Raw genomic sequence first — 22736 nt, 5'->3', positions numbered from 1 at the left:
GTTAGTTCCAACTCCAAATTACCACAAACAGTGCTAAAAAGACCTCTTTGTGTGTTATCCCTTTGCGAAAATGTCTCTGGGACGTGTCCAGAAGTGGGCTTGGAGAAGCAGGATGACTATATAATTTATTGTCTTTCCTAAGAGGAACATTTTGGGAAGTAAAGGGGGCACTAGTAGTATATTATGCCCAAACCTCAGGTTTTCCCTGCCTTCCTGCTAAGCGGGACCTCTTGTCATCTTTGCCTTAATTCCATTAAGATTGTCAGATTGCTTTCTAAAATGATCGTACTCCTTTACTCTTCTCCCAACAATCAAAGAGTTCCCATAACCCCATAACTTGTAAACACCTGGCATAATGCAACTTTCCTGTTGTGACATGCTAATGTGTCTGAAATGGTCTGTGTTGTTCCATGACCAGTGAACTTGAGTACCCCTTCTGGTACCAGTTCACCACTTGAGCTTCTTCTCCTGTGAACTACCCCATCATATCCCTTACGCATTTTTCTTTGAGGTTTCCTGTCTTTTTTTCTTGTCAATTTGCAAGAGTTCTTTGTATATTCTATGTAATAATCCAATGTCATTTTTTTAAGAGATAGTTTCAAGCATTGCAAATTCTTCTCCCAGTCTGTCAGCTGTCCATTAACATTGTTTATGAAGCTTATGGTTTACAGTTGCCAAGGTCACCATTTTCTCTTAAAAAATAAAAAGACACTATTATCTTCTTCTCCAGGTTCTGGCTGACTCTCTAGCTCTTTGCATATTCTCTATAAAACAACAGCAAGATCGATAGGAAACACGAAACATGGCCTAGGATGTAAGACATTTGGGCCTGCAGAATGGGGTAATAAAGCTGAAAAGGACCTTGGACATCACCTAGTTCAAACCCCTCACAACATTCCAACTCACAAAAGAACAAGTGCCTTGACTGAGGGCTAAAAGCACAGGTCTCCTGCCTGATTCCAGGCTGGCTCTTCTTAGCACATCAGACACGCTGTGGAAGTGTCTGTTACTCCAGCCGTTCCTTATCGACATTCCTTATGTCAGGACTGACTCACCCTTCCATTTCCCATCCTGTAGAGTGAGTCCTGTTTTTGTTTCACGGTGGACTTCTTACCCAAGGCTTGGGGCACTAAAAGGCTAAAATGATTTCATTTTAGGATCTCATTATTATCAGCACATGTTTATTTCCTGCATTTTCAACATTTTCAAAGTAAAGCAAAAGACCTCACCTTGCTGTGGGCAGCATGTCTGAAAAGTGCCCACCAAACCTCCTGAGTCCAATGCCAACAAAACTCGGCTCCATGGCTTCCCCTGTTTCATATTCACACGATGCAAAACACATGGGCCAAATTTATGTCACTGCAATTTGCCTGGCAGCCCGCATTTAAATCACCAAGGTTTGCAGCTTCACGTTTTAGGGTGTCGTTTGCAGTCCTGTAGCCAAGAGCTCTGAAGAAACAAGCACACATGAAGGCTTGTTAGCCAGCCGGATGTGATGGGGCTCTCCTGGCAGACTAATTAGTATGCTGCAGCATATCTGCATATCTCTCAAATAGACATTGTTTGTGTCTTTCCTCAGTGACAGGGGAGACTGTTCAGTAGGACACCTTACCTTTTAATATGCAGGGTTTGTTAGAAGAACAGCTCAATTCATATTTCCCTGGTTTGATGGTAAGTGAACAGCAGTGGCAATATTAATCTGTAGTAACCTGTCAGTGAACTCTACAGCTAATATGATGTAGTTATGATTTTACCATCAATCAGGACTGAACAGGCTCTGGGCAATCCTTACAGCACAGCCTCAAAAAATCTAATTGTGCAAAAGCTTCATTGGTTTCCAACATTTCTTTTTTATCTGTCACAGGCTTTAGGCCTAGTACACAACCTTTTATTATTGGCCTTATTGCATTAGCTTGTTGGACAAAGGAGAAAAGGCTAAAGCAGAGGGTTCCCCTGCATTCCATCATTTGTTTGCATGCAGGATTTTATTTGACAGTCTCATATTGTTTTAGATGTAGATAAAAATTATTAGGACATATGGCATCATGTGAACTTTTGAACTGCCAATTGCCAATGTGTTCTAAAGGACTAGAGGCATTTAACAATTCTGATCTACCTACAGAGGCGGAGATGCCACATGGACGAGCCAATGAGGTCTCCCAGGGAATTGCATTTAGAGTCAACATAACCTTGCATGTCTTCCTTGACCAGTTTTTATGCGGGGGAAGAGTAAAATCACTCAGAAGTGGAACATTCGCAACTGAGATGATCTTTAGCCAAAATTAAGGCTGACTCTTTGTGATATGATGATAAGCAGTTCACTTTCTCCGAGAACCTGCACACACAGTATGAAGTAGCATGGAGCCACATGGCCTCCGTTCATATGCAGAACATTTCTCCCAGTGTCTGGGACGCAGTCAGATTCTATTCCAATGAAAGCATGTGCATAAAACACAAATCCACATCAAAGTAGCTCCAGCTCTTGAGTCTACAGGGTTGGAAGGGACTGTAAGACTTAAAACATATAAAAACATTTACGAAGATGAACTATTAACTTTATCCATTTAGGCATTTTAATCTTTTGCATCTTAAATGCGATTGAGCCTTTTGGAACTGGGAAACTGCTAATCAGCATGTTGGGTAAATGTTTCTATTTTAAAATGTGCACACTTAGAAATAACAGCTGGCCATAAAGTACATATTTATGTTTGTGATTTAATGTATCACAAACTTTATATTTTATTTCATTTAGCTTCACAAAGAGACCACACTATTTTTTGCAAGCATTATATAATTTCCACAACAGCTTTACGAGTCAAGACACACATATGACAATAAATCAGATATGTATACAATGCCTAAATTTTTTCAAATTTGAAATGACTTTTAATAAAAGAAATAAGGATTATATCCATTTCTTACACTGTTCTGACTTATTTAAAGATTCAGTTGAAAATTCCTATTCATTAATCAAGAAAAATCTGCATAGAATTATAGTGATTGTCTTTTGAAACACTGCACCCTTGCTTCAAAGGAAACATATTGTGAGTAAAGGCACATCAACAGCACAGCTGAGTGTTAACTCTTCACAAACCAGCGTGCACATTGTCCGCAACCTAATAAAAACATCTACACAAAATGAGGAAATGGCTGTGACATCCTGCAATAAGCAGGCAGGAACGCGCCTTGGAACTACCGAGGCGGCTGCTGGAGCAGAGAGACAAAAACAGGATGTGAAAATTATTGCAGGAGTGGTGGTGACTTTGAGAGTTCTCTGGCTACCTCTCCATCATTGGTGAGATTTGCTTGTTTTAAAAAAAACAATTTTTTTCTCTAGAAGACTCTTCTCAAATACCTAAATCTAAATGATCTTTTAGACCACCTGAAAACATTTCAGCTTTGACAGACCTCTTGGAAATTTACAGCTCCTCATGTAACCATTCCTTACAATGTGGTCTGCATACCCGGTAGCAGGAGTTTTTGTCAATACAGGAAAAATGTTTGCATCTGTCAGAACAAGTTTATTTCCATAGTATCATAGGTATAAAGTGGGGAAGAGTACTAGATCCTATTGCGTTGTTATTAACAAGCAAAACATGACAAAGAACATTCTCATGAGCAGGTTCAAAGTCTGAAAACCAAAAAGATCCCCAAACTGAGTAATTATCCCCTAATAAGAAATCAATGTCTAACCCAGACATTGCTGAACACTCAGACAACTTTTTAAATTAAAAAGCATGTACAGAGGCATAGCTACTACATACACGCAATATTCATGACAAATACCAGTGACAGTGGAAAATTCTCTGCAAAAGCAAAAAGTGCTAAGCAAATGAAAAGTACCATTTCACCAACATTCTCCTTGGGTGAGCTGGAAAAAAGATCACTGGATTCATCTCATTAATGTCTCAATAAGTGTATATTGAGAAAATATGTCTTTCAAAAGCACTGAAAACAAGGGCAAAAGGTTTATTGAGGAGAATGGGAGGTAAAGACATGCGTCAGAAGGATGGTGAACTTCCTTAAAAAAGACTATCTGGGGCACTTAGGTGGTTCAGTCAGTTAAGCATAAGACTTCAGTTCAGGAGTTCAGGTCATGATCTCATGGTTTGTGAGTTTGAGCCCCACGTCGGGCTCTGTGCAGACAACTCAGAGCCAGGAGTCTGCTTTGGATTCTGTGTCTCCCTCTCTCTTTGCCCCTCCCCTGCCTTCACATACTTTATCTCTCTCTTAAAAATAAATAAACATTTTTTAAAAAATTAAAAAGACTATCTGGCCATAGTGATAGGTAAAGTTACAGAGTTCTGGGGGAAGAAGAGGGAAAAGCTGATGAATTTTAATTCACCACATATTAATTAACTAAAATTGGAACATAGATAATAAACATTACTATGCAAATTGTTTATATTTTCAAACATTCATCTCTACACATATTACATATAAATGTAAAATATACCTTCTCATGCTGTTATAGTTTTTTAAATAAAATGTCTATTCATGTACATCTTAGGTACATATAATTTTGGCCAGGTTTGTCCTCATTGAGAATATTTCCTAGACCCCAGACAATTTAATAAAGTTTCATATAATTTACGCTTTTTTCAAAAAAACTGTAGTCTTGTTTGGAGGGTATAAAGAGCAATAATTATTCTGGAAATCTACTGAGCATGGAAAGAACTGAAAAATATAAAAGTCATAATGGCAAAATGTGTGAAGTTCAGCAACCAACAAGAGGGAAACACAATTATAAGCTTAGTTGGTCAGAATACAAAAAAGCTAATAAAAAAATACAATACAAAGATTAATTTCAAAATTATTAGAAAAACATCAAGTAGTACATGAATCATTGAGGTAGGATTAGTCAGCTCCTCTTGTATTTTGCAAGCAGAAAAAAGAGGAAATGAAATTCAAATCCAATCACATTTACTTGCATTCTTTTTTGGTTAACATTATGTTTAGATTAAGGCTGTAGGTCAAATGAAATATATGCTGTGGGTCAAATGAAGTATTTGGTTAAACCATATGAAACTGCCATTTTGTAGGTCAAAATTGGTTGACCTTTAGCAATTCCACGTGGTTCATGTATCTTAATACATGTTGTAATGTAGATAATTTCAGATAGTTTTTGAACTCAAATGGGCATGTTTGGATGTCATCTTAGTTCTACCACTTGATTATCTATGAACGCTTAGGCAAGTTACATGCTTTTACCTCTCCTGTAGTATCCTCACCTAGGTAAAGGGCACTGTGGTATCTACTCTTAGAGTGTTGTGTAGATTAGATGAGTAATCCACATATAGTTCTTCATATAGGGCTTTGTCCCCACCTAATGAAAGTAGTTCCCCAAAGGTCTGTATCAAAGTCAATAGTTTATAAATGAGAAAGGAGGGACCCTAAGGTTTTACTGAATCTTCTGAGATGCTCCACGATTTTAAGTGTTCTGGGCTTCTGGGCACCTTCCAGAGAAGCCACACCTAACACAAGCCAGCTGTCCATATAGGTGAGGGCATCCCACCAAACATCTGCTTTGAATCAATGTCAGCTTCATCTTTGAAAGATATCCTGAATCTTGTTTCCACACCTCACTCTGCCAGGGACAGTAGAATTTAAAATCACCAGGAAAACACGGAGAATAATTCTTTGAAATTCAATAGCTATGAAATTGGAAAGTGGAGTGGGTGGGGAGCTTATGTCAAGCCCCTCACATTTCATAAGCAATTTAATAACTCCTCAATGCCTGATGGTATTAATCCCACTGGCCTTACATATTTGGGTTAATTTCCTTTGGGGTAAGCTTTTTCACAGCCCATCCAACCAGAGAAGCAAGTGCTTATCAAACTCTGGAGGATGCTGGTGGGTGGTTTCTTCTCAGTGGAGTCCTCGTCTCCAACACCCAGTGTGCTCTTCCTACATAAGCCTTCAGAGTGAATTCCATTGCCTATCAGCTTTCTGGAGGAAGGACATAGAGCCCTGAAAGTACATCTAACAATTAACAATAAGCTTGTGGCTCTGATGAATGATTTCCATGTAATATTTCACTTCATTCTCACAGGTCTACGGGAGTTATCACTTCCATTTAGAAAGGAGGAAACAACTTCAGCCTTACCAAAGTCACACCACTAAGTACCAGAGAATTCCAGAGTTGAACTTCTCTGTTATTATACCCTGATTCTTCTGAAAATCAAGAACAGCCTAAGAATAGGCATGCTATAGATTGTTTTTCTTCCTTATGAGTAGAATTTCTATATCAAATAATCAGCTAAAGACGACTATTTTTCCTCATCACATCCTCCAGCTCATTCCCATTATCCCTCAAAATGGGCCAACATCACCCTGCCTTCCATTAATGACTAAAGGGTGGTCCTCTCCTATATGGTTCCCAGTGTTTTACCTTTAAAGGGAACCCCTTCAATGAACCGATGCATTGTTTTCAGTCTTAGCTTGTCACTGGGTGTCTTTCAACTCCAGCACCAGTTCTCCATATCACAGGTTTTTCTGGTGTTAAAAATATCAGATTTTTCCCATTGCATATTTAGAATCCGTGCAAGCCCAGGATCCCTGGCACAAATCAATATTCTACGTTAGAAAAGTGCAGGAATGAGCCAATAGAATTAGCAGAGTAATTTACTGTGCCTTGGCTACAGCTGGTAGGGGCCACAGAGGGAAGCAAGCAGATGTTTGTTTGATAATGGCAGTTTCCTCCAGTGGTCAGAGCCCAATACCCATACTCTGTTAACAGTCTGTCCGGCTTAACAAAAAGGGGTAAGGGAGATCTTGAGAACTTGAGCTTCCTCAGTTTGTAATGCCAATTGAGTTCTCCTTCTACTATTTCATTGCATTGTTCTGTATTTTTCATGGTTATAATATGGAATAATATCACATGAAGGTTTAGATTTGTGGTGGTGAAAAAAGAAAAGGGTTTGGATGCAGACAGGTTAGAAACTGTTATTGGGATCACAATTTCCTATAATTGTAAGAATTTCCTATAGTTGAAGTGTTCAGGAAATCTTGGCCAATGATACCCCACTACAAGCTTGATAGAAAATAAAATGGCAGCAAAAAGCACATGGAAGAACATGTGGGTTTTCCTCTGTTTCTTTGCAATGTAGTAGTTTACAGAAGTTTTGTTTTCTTTTTTCAAAAAACAATGAATAAACTTGTAACAATAAAACATAGAGTCAAGGAAAACCCTGTTTCCTTTGGATTAATTTCTGTCTTTACATTCATGCCCAACCTCCTGGGAGGGAGATCAAAACTTCAAGGGTAGCAATGCCCTCTTTTGAGAGGCCACTGAGGAGACGACCATACATACACTATGAACCTACAGTAAGTCTTGGTTTCTGCTTTTGTTTTTGTTTTTCTTTTGGATCTTATCTATACCTTGAAATGTTTAATCTATCAAAAGTATTCAGCCAAGATATATTTTCTGAAGCTTACTATGGCAAAATTCTGAGTCAAGGTCACAGAAGAGATAATGTCATAAATGAGAGTAGAATAAAGTTACAAATATTAACAATATAGGAAGATTGACACAAACTTTAGGGGATGAAGCCAAAAGAGGGTGTTTAAAAGAGGAAATGATGAGACAACATTATTTTTAAAAGGCCACTTCTGCTTGAAATCTTAGTGGAACTTACCCCGCCAGAGATATGGTGAGGGAAAGGTGAAGGAAATAGCAGGCGCAGAAGCACAGACTTGGTGAAGAATGAAATTCTTGCAGTGAGAGAACAGAAAAAAAGTCGCTTGGGCTGGACAAGCCCAAAGATAAGCCTGGAAGAGAAAAGAGCCTAAAGCTTGGAACACTTTGAATGCCAAGCTCTACCATATAGATATTATGTGGTAGACTACACCCTGAGGGGTGTCCCACCATTCAGGGGATCTGAGCACAGTCTGTCCAGTCCGTTCTGTAATTCAAGAAGGTCATTGATCATCAATGCGTAGGTTGAATTTGTGGGTACAGTTTAACAGGAAGTTAGGGGATAATGGAGGCATGAATGAAGATGGTAACATGAAATGAAATGGAAGTTAAACTGAGGATTTGGTGTTAAGGGGCTAGAAAATGCAAAACTTCCCAGATAATTGGGTGATGTGGTTGGAGGGTGGTAGTTAAGGAGGAAGGAAGGGCCAGGGGGCAACTGAGGTTTCAAACCTTGGGAACTGGGTGCCATTAAAAAAAATCCAGACCACAGAGAAAAGGAACTGATGGGAAACTCTGTGGAGTATCTCAGCACGTCAAATGCTTTTCATGCAGCATTTTATCCCACAGTCACAATTTTTATTAGAAACTATATTATTTCCACTTTATTCCTGAGGAAACTAGGACTCCAGTAATAACCAATTTGCCCAAAGTCACATAGACAGCATATGAAAAGAGTGAGGGTTTGAAGTCAATTCTGTCTGGCTCCAAAGTTTATACTCTATTCCAGAGATTTTCCATCTGTGCTCTAAAGAATTCTAGAAATCCTCGGAGGCTCCTTGGGATCTCCTGAAGGAGCATGAAGGAGGTTACACCTCTGGGGTCCCTTCTTGGCTTTCACCTAGCTTAAGATTTCCTTTAGCAAAAGAGTTTTCCTACTAGCAAAACCAGCATGTCCTGTTTCATCTCAAAAGAAGAGAAGGGCTTGTTTTTGGACACACTGGATTTAAGAAGCGAACGGGACAGGTGAAGTTGTCCAAATGTTAAATATGAAGAACTGAGCTTAGAAATGAAGATACAGATTAAGGAGAGTGTGTATGGAGCGAATCAGTGCAATGGGTTCCCTCGTTCCATGCTGGTATTAGCAGTACCAGCTTTCTAGTATAAGTAATCACATTCTTACATTTCTAATATTAGTAATCACATCCAACTGTCATGTGCTAGAGTGGCTAGAGGTTCCTAGTTTCTCTGTGATGCTGGATGCTGCTCTCTTGAGGTATGCTCTACATACCTCTGCTCCCACCAGTTGGGTATCCAATTTATCAAGAGCACTTGGATTTATTCCCAAACCATTTTTTGCCAGTTGCATCTGTTTTTTTTTATCGTTCATAATTTCATTAAACAATATGTAAACCAATGCAATATGAATGCAAAAGGAAATGAAGTTTTTTCTTAAAAAACTGGTTGAATTATTTGGATAGAATAGACAAGTTTCTTTGCCTTCAAATGAAATGGAAATGAGATTATTGTTCAATATTGCAGAAAACCATAAAAATCTAGACAGATCCTGGGCTCAGATGGATTTTCCAATGTCTTTAAATTCTTACAGCACCAAGACTGGAAGTTGTAGATGATGTATTATTATTATTATTATTATTATTACTATTACTATAGCTTATACTATAAGAATGTTGAGTTGGCCTTCAAGCATCAGACCTTGGCCCTACATTAAAAGAGTGAGGAAATTAAGGTATATTTGTAATTTTAAGTGAAAATAAAATGTTACATGTGTTTGTATGTATCACTTTTATGATGCCTATTTAAAAGACTTCTTTATTAACCTACAACTACTAGTTCTGAGCAAGTAGAATAAGAATGTGTCTACCATGTATTTCTAGCCCCTGAACAGAAAGGGGATTTTTACCACTTAAGCACAGGTCAATCACTTGACTCTTCTGATCCTTAGGTCAAACCAACTAGAAAATTTGGCAAGGAACAAAGAAATTGTTGCACTGGGCTGAAACGTCCTACAACCCACCAATATGAGAGAGGGCAGGAGTGAGAGTTTAGATTTTAAATGACTTAATTATGATTTCCACTTGGAAAATTATGTGGAAAGACTTTCTTCTCATTTCAAATATATGTAAGCTCACTTATTACTAATAGGCACAATTCTGCCAGTCTCCATAGTGACATAAAATAGGATTCCAGGCTGGGCTAGCAGGGAATGGACTGCTGCGAAGACATTTTTAACTGTGTATGCAAGGTCAGATTTTACTTTGCTGCCCTGGAGAAATACGAGGAGCTGCAGCAAACAGAAGGAGAGGCCACGCCGCTCCCCAGCAGCTGCTGCATCGTGACCCGGAAGCCCTGAGCGCTCAGCACCAGCCACGAGGCCTGTGTCTCTAATTGGCACTGCAGCCAGTTAAGTCTCCTCCCTTTGTGTGCCCTAGGCTGCCAGAGCTAGAGAGAGAGAGAGAGAGAGAGACAAGAGAGAGGGAGAGAGAGAGAGCAAATAATGTGTGTGTGGTGTGTGATCACCTGCTTCCCTTCTCTTGTTGCCATGGGTTACAGAGCCCAGAGCTGGAGAGTGGGGCCAAGCACTTGGGGTGGAAATAACTGCGTCAGCCTCTGAAAAAAAGAAACTAGAAATAGGGAGCAGGGAAACAATGAGCAAAAGAACAAAAATCAACATCCCAAGGCAGCCTGACTGTCAGCAAGGAAGCCAGGCACCCGAAACGAAAGCAGTCCTTCATAAATCTAGATCCCACCGGGCACATTGGTCCAAACACTGAGCAAGAGAACAGAACAAATGCAAACGTCTACAGCAATACTATGCCTCCACCGCCTTGGGCCTTAGGTACGGGTCTAGGACCCACCTTGGAGAGAAAGTCTGTTAAGAGTTAAGGCAACAGCTGTCAGGGAGCCCATGCTCTGCACAGCATTATGGAGTACGAGGCACTGAGTGGAGAGACACACGAACAGGAAGGAGGCTGTGACCTTGGGGAGGCCACTATTTAATTAGGCATCTTAAGTCTGTACGTCAGGCTTCTTGTGAACCCTACACCCAAATACTCATTATTCTTCTTATGTGATGGCCCATCAAGGAAAAGAATGTGTTTTCCCCTCTTTCCTATGGCTTCTGAATATTTTATATGAAATGTCATAACTTTTATTAGAGGGGCTTTTCAACAAAGTCCAATCTCCTAAATTTACAGCTGAAAAAAACAGGTTCAGAGAGGTTAGGTGCCTTGATCAAGAAAACTCAGCCTGTTTGGGGCTTTTTTTGTTTGTTTTTTGTTTGTTTGTTTGTTTGCTTGCTTGCTTGCTTTTTGCAGAGGGAGAAAATGGGGAAGGGGACTCTTAAATGATGCAGATAATGTTTACTTATATCGGTCTCAGACTGGACGGCCAGGAGGTAAGAATCCTACATCTCTTCAGACTGAACTATCAAGAAAAGAGATAACTAAGATCCCTGCTTTTCTGATAGGGCCACCCATTGTCTTTGGATGTGAGGACAAGAGCTGCTTCCCACCAACATCTGGGTCCAAGCCTCAGGCATGGCAGGACATTTGCATGATCATTAGGACAGACATGGTAGTGAAGGTGTGATCTACAAGCCTTTCTAATTCAGACCATGACACTACTGTGAGCTTTCAAGAGCAATTTCTTCCCTCCTTGACCCTTGTCAGAGGGAAAGAGAGCCCTCAGGTTATTGCAGTGCCTATTGACTTTGGCTATCCTTTCCTTCCTCAGGTTTGTGGAGAGCCTGTGTTCTTCCCTGGTTACCATCAGCTATCGGCCAGAAACTGATTCCATGAGAGGTTGTAGCTAATCTGTGTGCTGGAAGGGAACTAGTTTCTTGATGCCACATTGCTGACTAGCCATTTGCCAGTTCTCTTTCCAGCTCTATCTCTCACTTGCTAAATACAGGGAGGCGGCCACTCTCTTTTTGGCTTTCAGTGTGTCTTGAAATTTAAGCTCTCACGTTAAAACATGTGGAGACGTGTGCCACTTGTATGCTTCTGGCAGTCACTGTAAAAACGTACCATCTACCTGATGCCAGTGGAGTAGAGATAACTGTGGCTGCTTGACTCCATGACCCTCCCCGAGAAGGCTAACTTCAGAGAGGGATGAACATGACCCTTCACAGAAGTGTGACAAGTTTGTCCAGCTCTTTTGTCTCCCCTGAGCTCTCTGTGGGGGCAGTGTGGGCAGGACACAAGGAGGAGAGTATAGCCCAGGTTTCTCAAAGGGCAAATAAACTATGTCACAGCATCTGTGAAAGTTTATCAGGAAGCACTAGAGAGCTCTGATGCTGGGAACACATAGGGAGCTGAAGGCTACGCCTTGGAATGCAGACTGTCCCAGGATAAACCAGGATATGCCCAGGTTCATATCCCATTTGAAGTACCACAGCTATTCCAAAGGAATAGAAGGGAGTTAAACTTCTCTCTGCTAAACAAATTAATCCAGATCCTAAATCCTGCTTATTGTTAATGGCCAGATATCCTTGAGATGGATTCCTCGGCAAGTCTTTTGATCTCACTGGCCCTCTGGGGGCTGCAGATTTCTCTCACTAATCGAAGTCCATAGATCTTTCTCCTTCAGGGGTTTATCTATACTCCGTGAGTTTTTCAAAATCCTTATACCATGTCCTTCTTTATTTCCCTGTACTCTCTTTCTCTCTTCCTCTGTCCAAATCACTCTTTTATTTACTTTTCACTTTTGATCTCCACACAGAAATAACCTCTCTGTGTTCTGGGATTCAGCAACACACCAACAAAAAATGTTTACAGAGCCCCTACGGAGTGCCACCCCAGGGCCAGGGCTGGGGTACAGCTGCAAACAGCAGATGTGCTCTGTCCCCACCACACTTGTCGAAGGAGTCAGAGAAGTCAGAGGTGAGAAGTCTCCGTTGAGAAGAGGGAGAGCTGGGGATGGAGACAGGGAAAAGCAGGTACAAAGGTCCCAAGTCAAGAAAGAACGCAGCATGTCGAGAGAAACTGAGAGGAGCCCAGTAAAGCCAGAGCATAGACAACGGAGGAGGGATGGTGAGAGATGATGGGAGAGGAGCCTGGCAGAGACCAGGTCATGGAAACCTTAAGACCTTCTAAACCACATCAAAGAATTAGACTTTATCCTGTGGCAAATGGGAGGCATTGAATGTCATAAGTAGGGGGTGGTGTGATCAGATTTAAACTGTAGAAAGATGGGTACAAGACTGAAGGGCACATGGGAGTGTCAGTGGGGAGACCATTTAAGAGACAGTGAGTGGTGGTAATAATTACAATGTGAACAAGAGTAGTGGCAGTGAGGATGAAAAATCTGAACAGAGTAGAGACTTATTTAGAAGTGGAAATGCCATCTGATAGCTGTGTGGGCTGGTGTATGAGAAAAGCATGGGCTGCTCTGAGAGGAATCATTAATTATGGAACAGGAATACAACAGTGACCTCCGACGTCAATCATGGTGTCTGCCCAATCACAAGTGCCCCCCTGCTGAAGGGACAGGTCTACAGGAGCCTGTGTTAAACAGGGTAACCCTACCCCCACCTGGTCTCAGCTGATAAGACCAGGGGTAAGCACCTGACCCAAGGGCAGGCCATCCATAGGCTGGCCAGCATCCAGCGATGTGGTCTGGCCCATCACTGTAGTCCGGGCCAATTAAATTTGCTCTCTTGAGAATATAAACCATGAAAATGCCAAGAGAATGAGTCAGTTAGTAATAAGAGCTGAAGTTTTTAAAAGGATGAAGCAAGGGGGAACATGTGCAAGCTGAAGTTATAGGGAAGAGGAAGTAATGACTAAGCAATAGTCAGTCCACAGAGAGGACAGGATGGAAGAGATGTCAAAAATAAGCAGATAAACCAATAGAGGGCATCCCTGTGGCTCCTGAGAGCAACAGAGAGCATAGGTGTTTTCCAGAACTATCTCTAGCCCTGAGCATTTTCTATTTCAAATGCTGTTCCACAAGCATCCTTGCAATAAATTGCCTCTGTAATTTGAGTCTCTGTTCATGGCAACAAAAAAAGCATTCCCCAAACACTCACCTAATATTTTGCCCAGTGTCACAGGCTTGCCTCTGCCCATCTTGCTGTGTGTCTCCAGGGTGGTCCGGAGATGCTTGCCTGCCCTAGATTCCTTGGGAGGAAGGAATTCTGCCATTCCTGATGACTTTACAAAAGTGGCCTTTGGCTGCACTCAGTAGGTACATCGAAATCAGAAAGAATGTAAAGCTTTGTTCCAGAGATTCTGCTCTATGGCAAAATTTTAAACCCATGACGTGTTTCAGTGGGTTGAAAGTGTCTTTGAACGTGTGCTCCCATATCCAGAGCTATGATTAATTACTGGTGGTCGCTGCTGGTTATGCCTGCAGCTCTCAGCAAGAAAATGAGTAAAAAGTATTTGAGCTTTTACATTCTCTCTCTGACAAAGAGCCTCTTTAAAGGAAAGAAAAAAAGAAAAGAAAAGAAAAGAAAAAGAAAAGCTGGATGTAATCTGTAATAAGGTTTCTATATTTTCTGGGCAGCCTGGGCCCGCCAGCATCTGTCCTAAGATGAGCTATGATGGAAGCAGGTGAGATGTGCTGCTTTTATCCCGCACACGAAGTTATCCTCATCATGCTCCGTGCACATTTCTGAATTAGTTCCAGCTAGTTAGTGTCACTGCAAGACAATTTAGACTGCCATTGTTTGAGTATTCAACATACTCTTCGATGATGGATTCCCAGAAAAGGCGAAATCCATTACTTATACACAGTAGGAAAATAAACCTTCTCTCCAGTCTATGACATGAAGATCGAGAAAGCTTTTCATTTTAGACGGTTGGAAATTGCATTCAAGTGGCTTTGTCAACTTTTTTACTCAATGTCTTTGAAAAAACAAATTTAGCAATCTGGCTTCTTTATTCAGTAGGGGTGAGGTGTAACTAAGGATATTAGCTATCAATGAATGGTTCATGGTCTGTTAGCTAGCACTGGCTTGTAATAAAGTGCCACTAACTGACAGCTGTGCCTTGAGGTAGCCTCACAGTAAAACAACAATAAAAACCTTCCAGAGTTGAAATGTACAGGTAGGGGAAGTTTGGTTCAAAGGGCATTTCTCTCCAGCTAGAAGAAAAACACCTAGTGGATTGAAGATGTTCAGGGTATAGTTACAATAGTTTTCAAGTCAATATAACAGGTTGGTAATGTTCTCGGAACTACCTTTCAACAGATGCCCAAACATTCTCAGCATGGGGCCAGAGAGGATATGAATGGTGTCCAGTGGACTGTGGGTCAGGAGGCGAAGAGACTTCTGCTTTACAGAAAGGGCTTTGCAGGACACCACTTCAGTGGCCAGGGAGACTTTGGGTGGTGGCCAATGTAACTGGATTGGAGCAAAAAACTATAGAAGAGTATTTCCCAAAGTGGGTTCCTAGGAATAGATCAGGTATAACATATGAAAAGGAGTCCAAGATCAGATTAGTTGGAAAAAATGGGGCTTAAGTAAAGCTACACAGGTTGTAGGACTTCTTGAAGCTTTTAATAAGCTAATTAATCTGTGTAAAAGAGTATAGCTTGTGGTCTTCTCAATTTCTTTTTAGCAGGGGGACCATGGGAACCTTTTGATGGAGCACCTCATCTCACTGGGCTAGTATGCTGTGAAAAGTCTTTGGGAGAGATTCTGGTACTCACTCTCTGTCCTCTTCCTGACTCTCCAAAAGACCCTATCATGTTGTCTCTTATAACCAACTTAGTTCTGATCTTTTCATCAGGCTCTTCCTTGTCCCTGCTCCATCCTGTTTTCAGCCTTACTCTTTGACATTGAATATCCTGTCAGTTGTCCCAGGGACAACACTGACTCTCATCCTGACTGGGTCCTCCTAGATTACAATCCTGGGTGCACTCCTCATGCTTGAACAACCCTCTCTCCTGTGCTCCCCAACACAGGATTTCAGAGCCATGACTCATTCCATGAGGCCCTGCTCAGCCCCTTTGGTCCCTTCAGCAGGCAAACTTGCACTGATTATCCAGTGGTTGCACTAAAGAGCTGTCTTCCCCACCCCCCCACCCCTCACTTCCAGGCTCCTGACGGAGACATGTCCTGTGCAACCTCCATCCTTGATGGGGCTCTGAGGTGCCCTGAGGAGCTTACAGACTCCAGGAGGCCTGGAGGAAAAGAAGCAGAACTAACGTTCCCTATCCCCTGTACATTCCCTTCCAAAATCTGTCACTTTCTCCCTCTAATTAGAGTTCCTACCTGCCTTGCATAAACAGCTGGATTGGGGCAAAACCTTGAGGAAGCGATGCTGTTCTTCCAGCCACCACTGTTTCTTATGTCCCATCCCCCAGCCTCTCCCTTTGGAGCCTCTTCCCTCCCACCCTCATCTAGCCTTTTTTCTCTGTACAACCTCCTCTTATTTGATATCAGTCATTTACACATAAGTATAATTTTAAGTCAGTTTTTATCCTCTCTGGGGACATTTAAAAAATATTAGGTAACTAGGAATGGAATGAGTGGCCTCAGGAAGTAGGTTAGGGAGCTCTATTCCCTGCATGCTAAAAACCACAAGATTGCCTTTACAGAATGCTAGTCCTGGCTATGACATTAAGTAGGAGAGCAAATTCAGGGGACTAAATAATTCTGCACCACTGGCTAGGCTCCCAGGTGGTAAAGGTGGATAAGCAGATCTCATATTTCGAAAAAGTTATACCTGGAGCTAACCATTCAGTACTGTGATTACAGCTCTTACCAGCTGAAACTTCATGCCATTTTTTATATTTTTATGTCTTGTACTGCACAATGGCATTATTATTTGACTGTGCAATAAGGAAAAGAAGACGAGAGAGTGACCCAGAGTTCTAATAATGTATTTTCCCTCTTAACATCAATGGGTTGGTCATCATTCAGAGCCAGGAACCCAACATCTACTGAAATTGAGGGGAGGTGACTGATGGAAACAACAGAAGGCACCACAGGCCACTGCCTGACTGGACAGAGATCCACAGGCCATGTATTGAGAATGGTGGATATGTGCAAACAAGCAAGCAAGCTGGCTAGCTAAGAGAAAACAAATTGCTGGAGGAGCGAGTATTTAATTTCCCCTGTATTACAAAAACACCCCTATGCTAACTAAGTTACAAGCCTTTTTTGGATTCCTTGGTCTCTGGTATCCATTGGAGCTCCCCCACAAGAGAAACTCATTTTAGCAGCCTCGCTTGGCCAACCAGCTTTGGCAGGGAATGAAAAAGAACACTTAGATTTAGTACCAGCTCCTTTCTGAGTAGGGACTGTCTGAGTTCTAGGGACTTTCTCAGTATGAGGCTTTCTTTGTACAGAAATTGGTATTTCTTGCAACAGTTGCATATAAGGTGACTGGGATCCATCAGCCATCTTTGCCTTTCAGACCCCTGTGCATGTCTTCCTCACAGAGGCCTGCCCAAGCTGCTCCATGTCTGTTTACCCTCCATAAATACCCTCATCCCCATCCTCCTCCAACACTTGATTCTTTCAGTATTAGCTTCTAATGAATTAAATACTCTGCTCTTTTACTTTGTCTACTTCTCTCTCCTCAACTCATTCCCTATAATGTAGGAGAAGGCAGAGATTTTTTACAGGTTTTGTTTGTTCTTTGCTTTTTCCCCAGTGCCTAGAATAGTGTCTGGCACATAGGATATGCTCAACAAAAATATATTGACTGAGCAACTGACTAAATTAATTAAAAATGCTAATGCTCTGGAAATGAATATTCCCCTCCCTCAAAATAGGAAGCCTGTTGTTCTACCTTTACACACTTCAATTTCATGCATGTTTTTGAAATGTATCATGTCCCAAAGCAGGGTACGGCCAGTACTAATAAAGTAAGTGCTAAATTTTGGTGGATAGGAACAAATATTTCAAAGTCTATTAAAGGCTGTTTTTCTGTTGCATATGTAATATATTATACATCTGAGTTATGTTTTCCTTATAGATAGTATTGGGGTAGTATGCTACTTGCCCTCAGCTACAAAGTGTTTCCCTATATTCTCAGCTTTATCTAGTAAGCTTCCTGAAAGATTGCTTTAAAAACTTGGTATATAGACAGAAAACTGAGAAGGAGAAATGAGACTCACACAAGTCAGGAGAATTACTGGAAGATCATGCAGCTGGAAAGAGACATATTTAAATTAGGAATTCAGCATCACAATCCCCTCACTAGTAAGGTTTCTGTTTGCCACAAATGTGTTAGAATAGTGCTATGCATTTGCACATTGCTTACTAGTAAATAAATTTCATTAAATTTCCAATGTTCAAAGTTGAGTAAAGACTGAGTCAAGACCCTAAAGGATTTACAAGGATTTACAAGAATCCACAGCTTCTAAAGCATTCCATTTGAGATGGAAGTCTATTTTAAGCCACACGGAACATTTCTAATTAACTTTTATCATCTACCCAATAATTAGAAGCCTGTACCATCAAGAAACCCTTTTACCATTTACTTTATAAAGATAGCATTGAAAGGGACCTTGGTCATTGTCCATTCGGGCTCCTATTACAAAAATACCAGACTGAGTGGCTTAAATAGCAAATATTTATTTCTCACAGTCCTGGAGGCTAGAAAGTCCAAGACCAAGGTGTCGGCAGATTCAGTGCCTGGTGAGGGCCTGCTTCCTCGTTCATAGGGGGCTATCTTCTCATTGTCCTCACAAGGTGGAAGGAGTGAGGGAGAGCTCCTGGAGTGTCTTTCATAAGAGCACTGATCCCATTCATGAGGGCTCTACCCTTGTGACCTCACCACCTCCCAAAGGCCCAACTCCAAATACTATCACACAAGGGATTAAGTTTCAACATATGAATCTGGGGGGACACAAACATTCAATCCATATTAGCCATAATCTGCAGAATCCCCGCATTTTTACTTGAGAACTCCACGACTCTTGAAGTTTGCAAACCTCTAACTCCCCATCCAGTGATCCTCTCGGTCCCCTCTTCTTCCAGATAGCCTACTTGGACAGATGAAGACAATCATTAAGTTACCTTTCAGCTTTTCTTACTCCAAAGTAGCTAATTCAAACCATGTTGGTGTCCATGATGTTCTATTTCCCAGCATGTTATGACTCTACAGATACTCAAGCATTTGAAAATGTAAAATGTCAAAAACATAACCAGGAAGGAGTAATTGAAAAGACTGAACCCAGTTTCCCTTCCATTCCTGTCAAAAGTGACTCTATGCCAAGCCATTCAGGAGAAACCAGCCTTGTCTTTGGTTCTGTCAAGAGCTGAAGCTGGCCTTGGCAATAGGAGGATCTCAGAAGGCCAACCTGGGGAACTGAGAACTGGCCTTGAGCAATGTACTTTGTCAACACCTGTAATCCCTTCACCACCTAGCTCAGTACCCATATTTATTGAATTGAGTCTGTATCAAATTTAAAACTGAGCTTGGAGCAAACTTTATCTGGTGTGTTAGGGGACAAAAGATCAGAGAACCATCATTTTTCTTGATTTAATTATACCCTTGCTGTCCTTTTAAATGAATGCAGTTGCGCGCGCGCGCGCGCGCGCGCACACACACACACACACACACACACACACACACACACACACAAAAGGTAAAGAATCTTTACCTCTTAAGATCACTGCAAAAACTAAATGACATAATTTATATAAAGCAATTAAAACAACACAGGCCATAGAGCTTAATAAATGTGGGTGATAACAATAATGATATACAAATGCCTTCTTCCTGCCATCGACAAGGTCTGGGCTCAATCATTTATTTTAATATTATGAAGGTGTAACATGAGATATCTTTGTGGTGATAGAGCAGTTCTATATCTTGTGGTGGTTCATGCATCTACACACAGGATAAAATTGCATAGAATTACACACATATACAACTGAGTGCCAGTAAAACAGATGAAATCTGAATAAATTAAATTGATTGTACCAATGTCATTTTCCTGGTTTTGACATTGTACTATAGCTATGTAAGATGTTACCACTAGGGAAAGCTGGGGGGAAGTTACAGAGGACCTCTCAGCACTATTTTTGCAAGTGCCTCGGCATCTATTATTATAAAATGAAATAAGTTATCTTAAAATATTTTGAAATAATTAGAAATTATTTTAAATTATTTAAAAATAAAAAGTTTGTAAAAAAAGATTCATGGTTTTCCCATACTTTTATAAACTCTGAAAGATTTCATTAATAATATAGATGTTTTTATGTTTCCTCACTTATTAAAAAAAGATTAAGGGAAAAACTCTCATCTCTTCCTGGAAATTATCATTTAAATGGAAACCATTTTTGCCAGTAAATGTGGTTCCATGAGTTTGAGATAGATTTATGCAAATAACTGATTTATAATACCACTCACTTAAAAATACTTTAAGTATACATTATAGGTGTTGAAATTTAAAATATTTCTAACAGCTGCCAACTATTAAAGTTATAATAAAATCAAGTGGTCATTACCTAAGGCGGGGGTGGGGGTGGGGGAAGAAACAAGCACAAGTCTATAGGAACTTCATAAACACAAGTAATAAAAAGATCTAATGTTCTTAAGGAAAATTATGCACTTGCCCATCCCCAAGTAATATATTTTAGCCATGCATTATAAGAAACCTATCTTTCTGTGCAGTCACAGAAAAACATAAAGCTCAGTCCATTTGCTTCCAAAGGAAATTCTATTTTTTGTAAAAAGCGGCTCAACTCAGAATGAAGGGACTGACTTATATTTGACCACTAGGTGTCACTGTTGGTGGTGGCCTGGGCTGTAAGGAGGGGGAGGGGAAATTGAAAGCTATCTCTTAGGGGATTTTTTTGGATTGTGAGATTGTTTTTAAACATAAAATGCTCATATTATTGCCATTTTGCTTATCTGTGCTATGAGAGATGAGGTGGAAAGGAAATAGAGAAGTATGAAGATAGAGCTCTTAGAAAATCACGGGCCATCACATCACTTTAGGAGATGGGAAGTGTGTGGCTTAACTATGGAGCTAGAATACCCAACAAAAATTGACTATTAAACACAAGCCCATTTTAATAATTCCCTAGCCACATGGCAGGAAAGCAGAAAAACATCAATTACTTCATGTTCAGAAAGGGAAGCATTCCTCAGTCATGTCTGCCTGGTGCTCAAGAAATTAGATGAATAATTTATATCACAAAGCAGAGTGAGGGTCAGCATGTGTGAAGGGGATTCGAGGAAGAAGCTATTGAGGCACGTCAGAAACATCATCCACGAGGCCACAAACAAAGCCTGTTGGAAGAGCCTCAGGAAGTTGAATGGGATTTTTTTTCCCTCAGCTATCAGTGAAGTATAATTTAATTCTAGACTTGGCTACAAGAAATGGGAAATGGCTTTTTCAAAGCCCATGGAAAATCAAACAATGAAAAAGAGATTTTCCTGGTGTTTTGCTTGGCACAGGACTCCAGCGATAGCAAGATGGGTGGTGCCTGTCTGGTCTCGGGAGGGAGATCGTCCTTTTCTTCAGAACAGCCCGGGCCTGCTGCCAGGCCTCAAGGTCAGGGGCCTGTTCCTAGGGACCCAGTGGCATACCCAGGATCTACAGGCTTGCTGGGCTCATTGGCAGAAACCCACAAAGGAAGCTGCTATGTGCCAGTGCTATTTCAGGCAAGCGTCTCTAGCTGGAGCTGTTATTCTTTCACTTTCCTAAGAGGAAAAAAAAGTTTAAGAAAACCAGGAGTTGGGATAGAAGTGAAGTTGGAGAACAGACCCCAAATGAAGGGTAGAAATCCCTAATGAGCATCCAGAGGAGAATTTTTTTTAAATGGAGAGAGAAGTTGACCGCATGGCCCCTGATTTTTCATACTCGAAAATATTTCCTTACTCATTTATGTTATAAGCTAATGCATAAAGTGATCATTTCTGTCCTTTGCTTTAGACATTTCTCAGGGCAGTATTGGCGGTTTATTCTTAACCACACTTAACTGGAGGCAAGTTAGTGAGATAATCATTTAATAAATGAAGAAAAGAGGAAAATAAGCAGCTAACATTGAGTGCTAACTGTATGCTAGGTGTTACTCTCAGTGCTTTCCAAGTATTAACTCATTTAATCATCCAACAACCCTATGAAGAAAGTACTATTATTATTCCCATGATACATGAAGAAACTAAGGCAGAGAGAGGTCAAATAGCTTCCCCGAGGTCACAGAGCCTCTAAGTGGCGGTCTGCCTCCATGGTCACTCATCCAGGCAGTCATAAGACTGGAGCTTGAGTTCTGACCCTGATCACCCAGTCTCTCCTTATTGGACTACTTTTTGCCATCTTATGACTTGTGAAATGTCTTCCTCAAAGTCAGAGACCCACAAAATGTTTGCCCAGAGGGATTTCTCACTAGCTACATTACGGCAAAACACTGTGGCGAAGGATGAAAGGCATACTAGAGTGGGAGGTGCTGGGAGGTGCTGGCCCTTGACCATCATGCCTCTCTCTTGGCTGACACTTTAAACACTACCTCAGGTAAGTCCTCATGACGTATCTCTGTCACTTACGGTCTCATTTCCACATAACGCCTAGCTCTATGAGACTATATATCGACCTCTCATTGTGATCTACTTGAAAGTGACTTCCAGAAAGTCTACGTAACAGTACTTGGTATGAAAACACATCTTTTCCAAGAGGTTTTAAATGCCTACTCTCCACCACACACATATATACTAAGCTTTTGCCAAAATAAGTTTAAACCAGTTGTGTAATTGTACACAAAATAGCTGAAGCTTCACAAAATGCTTGTGGGCACTGAGCAGGGGTGGGAGTGGGGTGGGGGAGAGACAAAGAAAACACGTGTGCTCCCTAATAACTCTGGGAGCTGCACTGATTCTAATGGATAGTTTCTAGTCCAGCAACAGTATTGCAATTTGTCATTAATGGATGTGGGGAGGCCAGTTTCCTTAGTTGGAATGAAGCCACTATTAGTAGATAACCCCCTCCCCCTCCAAAAAAAAAAAAAGAGGAGAAGCAATCCCAGGAAACAAACCCAGAGGAATCATTGGCTCTATAAAGTAAAAACGAGTATCAGAGCACAAAATGTTTTGTGGATGTTCTCATTGTATTAATTTTAGGACAGACACTAAGCATGAACAATGGAATCATCCAACAGATTTCTCATTCC

The 22736-nt window shown here is 40.9% G+C and overlaps 1 long non-coding RNA gene across 1 annotated transcript in view; it reads right to left on the bottom strand.

Moving 5' to 3' along the window:
- LOC106988871 (uncharacterized) overlaps window positions 1-22736 on the bottom strand; it is a 93084-nt gene that overhangs the window by 9651 nt on the left and 60697 nt on the right. Inside the window, exon 3 of the long non-coding RNA XR_001432411.3 lies at window positions 1230-1449. This is a non-coding gene — a long non-coding RNA (uncharacterized LOC106988871). The remainder of the gene's footprint in view (window positions 1-1229; window positions 1450-22736) is intronic.

The sequence above is a fragment of the Acinonyx jubatus genome, chromosome C1, assembly GCF_027475565.1.
Source record: "Acinonyx jubatus isolate Ajub_Pintada_27869175 chromosome C1, VMU_Ajub_asm_v1.0, whole genome shotgun sequence".
NCBI lineage: Eukaryota > Metazoa > Chordata > Mammalia > Carnivora > Felidae > Acinonyx > Acinonyx jubatus.
This window is presented reverse-complemented; position numbering and strand designations above follow the sequence as displayed.